The 3,908-nt window shown below is 35.0% G+C and overlaps 1 protein-coding gene across 1 annotated transcript in view; it reads left to right on the forward strand.

Moving 5' to 3' along the window:
* The window catches only part of LOC108576885 (arf-GAP with SH3 domain, ANK repeat and PH domain-containing protein 1), a 38,930-nt gene that overhangs the window by 27,646 nt on the left and 7,376 nt on the right, over positions 1 to 3,908 (forward strand). The window lies entirely within an intron of this gene.

Consider the following 3,908-nt stretch of genomic DNA (forward strand, 5'->3'; position numbering starts at 1 on the left):
TTGTGAACACTTGAGGCGATGTTCTCTGTATATTGCGAATCCACTGAAATATTATTTCAGGCTAAAGCGAATGATGTCTTATTTGTATTTTATTTGGCACATATTAGTAATCGACGCAGGTAGATATCTAACAACACATCCCTGTTTAACGTCATATGTATATACAGGATGTGGCTGAAATAGTAGTGCAAGTGGTAAAGACTCCTTGTGCTAAAGTATTTTCATATATTTCTGCATAGACACCGTTTCTACTACAATTTCGGCCACACACTGTGCGATGTATACCTCCGTTCAAATATGATAATCATTCATTTAACGTACCCCAATACTATCTCTACAGAGATATCACTAACTAACACGACGTTGTTCCTACCATTGTTCCCATGCAACGCATAGTGTTCTCCTCGATTAATTTCCATTTATTTATTTATCTTTTTTTTGGAGATTTCTAGTACTTTGCATATATCATTATCAATAATCACACGTGTTCCCTGTAACTTAGTATTACATGTTTGTACTATCCATCATTCACGAAACATCATACTTTCATTACGTTTCATATCATACGTTGCATAAATTGTAAATTTCGTGTAATTTCAAGAAATTACCAGAGCAAAAATAGTCCACATTATAACGTACTAATGTTAACGAGATATTTTCCTAAATTAAACGACATCATACAAATGTATATCTTTACCAAAGCACATACTGTTATACTTGGTGGAAGAGCTTTAACTGTGGTCTTAAAATCAGACAGGCGTGTAAGAACATGAAATTCGATCGCCGAAACATCAGTTGAGTGAGATAAGGAGCTCAGTCTCGTTCAGTGCCGTACAATATCAACTGAGCACCTGTTCTTCCATTACAGTATATGTAAAAAAATTTGTATAGCATACAGTTGAAAAACTTTAACAATTAAATAAGAAAAGAGTCAGAATCCTAAGTGATGTAAACAGAAAAAAAGGTAGACACAGGTCTCTACTGATCCAATCACAGTCACTACACAGCTCACGTTTTTCTCAAGATTTGGGGAGCTTCTGTAAGATGCGTACAGCCCTGTATGCGGCTAGGTCAATCGATGTTTTCGCTTCACGTCGCGATTTACGACCGCGCTATATCTCTTCCACCAAATATACATATTATCAAAAAAAGAAGAACAAATATCTATGATTCGTACAAAAAAAAAATCAAAATAGAATAATTAAAGCAGGAAAACAAAGAATTACTTCGGAACACGTGAAATTAAAAAAAAAAAATCCAAAATCGGTATTTAGACACTGCATGTATCTGAAAGACGGTGCTTTATGGTTTGTTATTAACCATTGTTGGTACAGCGAAGGGACCGAGCCAGGCTAGAGAGCTACGCCGAGGAGCCTTCATCTTTGCTCCCAAATCTGAATCTGGTAAACATCAGCCATCCCACATTACAGCTTGCTACACTTGAAATGTCTCTTGTCGTTCGTACAATACAACACGAGCATGGTAAAACTAGTACGAAAAACGTGCCACGTTTTCAACATTTAATTATACTAGTTAAAACCTGAAAATTAGCATTTTCAAAGACGCTGTTTTCTATTATCATTACAATTGTTTAAACTATTTCCTCTAACTAAATTCTGAATAAATTTACACATTTACCTCACGTGATTTACATCTACAATCTTATCCCAAAGAAAAAGGAACTCTGTTTACTCTTATTTTCTGAATTATTAGAATAACGTAGATATCATCGAAAGTCGATTTACTTTGAAAATTTGGTCCGAAATGGAAACGATGCGATAAAATTGTCTCGTTATTGAACATTCCTTTCAAGTGTAGCAACGCTTTGCATGATCAGTCGTGCTGTTCGTAACCATCGTTCTTCCATGTCAATGCTTTTAGTATCATTCCTATGAAAATAATCCGTTTTATTTGGTTCACCGATTTTTCTTCGTTTTTTGTTATCCTAATCGTAATTTCGTGAAGTTTTCTATTTTATACATTTCTTTTCATCAGAATCACTTTCTCATGTCACGGTAGTTCTGATTTCGACAATCGCATTCACGATTTGAAGAATTTCCGACGACCGGAAACCAACGGCGAACCTTGGCGCTTTCCTGTTCCTAATCTATTGACGTAACATTTTCATTAATCGAAATGTGCCGTGTCAATGGGCACAGGAGTGTGCGTGCTTTGAAACCTTATTTTCGCATGAATCTCTCCCGAGTTTATATTTGTGATAATACCAGCACTTGAGAAAGCACTTACCGAATTCTCGTAATATTATTTTGACGTAATACTATATAATACCTCTGACACGATCTTGCAAAGCGGATGAAATTAGTGGCAAGGCTAACAGTTAAGGTCCTCGATAATGTACGGAGAAAATTTCATCGAATATAGAAATCTACTAGAGAATTTCGTCTGATATAGACATCTAGAGGCAGTTGAGTCAATTATACTTGCTGTTCGTAAAAAACCTACACTACCGGCCAAGTATTTGGAATCACTGTGCAAGTTGCACAAAAATTTCCAAAAAACGAAATTAGCACTTACAATAACTTTTTAACCAATTTTTTATCATTCGAATCGATCGAAGTGAGGTAAAGTGCCATTGATCTCCACAAGATCAATTTTAAATCGATAAAGAATTAATAGCAGATGCAATATTGATGTAAATTAGCAGGTGATTCCTAATTTTAAGCGTAACTTGACAAGGAGGATCCTACAGTCGGTCTCTCAGAGATTTTAATGAAATTTAGAGATCGAAAAATGGCACCTTAAAAAGTATTTCGGTAATTATCACCGATTTTTATTACCTTGAAATATGTTATCAAGATTAACATTTTGAACAATTTTCTCCTATAAATATAACCATCGTTCGGTTTTAGTTTCCAAGAATTATTGTCAAATGGCAAATTTCTCTCCCAAAATTTTTGACCATTATACGGTAACGCGATTTCTCTAATTTCGAAAGAAAAATCATGCGAGTAGAATTGCTCGAAATACACTTTGCAGTTAGCTATGCCACTTCTCTTCCACTTTGTCACCAAGAACGATATTAATAGACGAATTTCTGAAAATTCAAAATTATAACAGGCATGAGATTGATGTGTGTGCACGATTGGAAATTCTAGCTTCAGTAAGATACGAAGCGTTTACCAAAATGGTAACAAACGAACTACAGTATACTCTCCACAAGTGTCAGACCGCAAGGAAGCTAAACCTGACACTCATAGAGTCAGGGACTACGTTTTCGAGCCTCGCGCCCGCCTTTGTAGTTTGCCGAACGCAGACAAGGACAGCGAATAAAAAATAAGCATGAAACGTGAGTCCAGGCAACCAAGCGATTTAAATACCAACTTTTTTAATTTTACGTTTTTTTATCCCGAAATTTTTATTAACATATTGATGGGATTTTTCTGATGAAAATGACATCAAACACGACATAATTTGAACAACATTTACTTATTAACACGTTCACTGTCGCGCCAGATTTACAGATTGCTGTCAGGCGGCCACAAGAAAATACATTTTAAGCATAGGATTATAGTATTATGCTTTATAATTTTTTTTTTCAATTGAAAATAATGTCTAGCTAGCTATGACGTTCAAAATTTTTAGTTGACAACATTTATTTTATTTTAATTATTCTAAACATTTGAGGCACTCCAGTCACTGATGACCACCATGACCATATCGAGGAAACAATCTAACGTTAAAACTTATTGAGTGATTAATTTAATTTCATAATATATCGCTTTAACGAGCCACCGTTTGGTTGCCAATTGTTTATCACACAGAGTCGGCCTACTTCCACGTAAGAAAAAAAAAATATGTAGGGTCGATAGCAGCAGAAAAGCTGCTAAACAATTAGAATTAAATGTAACGATAGAAATTATTGCAATAATGCGTAATGCAATTGAAAA

The sequence above is a fragment of the Habropoda laboriosa genome, unplaced genomic scaffold (assembly GCF_001263275.1).
Source record: "Habropoda laboriosa isolate 0110345459 unplaced genomic scaffold, ASM126327v1 scaffold561, whole genome shotgun sequence".
Taxonomy (NCBI): domain Eukaryota; kingdom Metazoa; phylum Arthropoda; class Insecta; order Hymenoptera; family Apidae; genus Habropoda; species Habropoda laboriosa.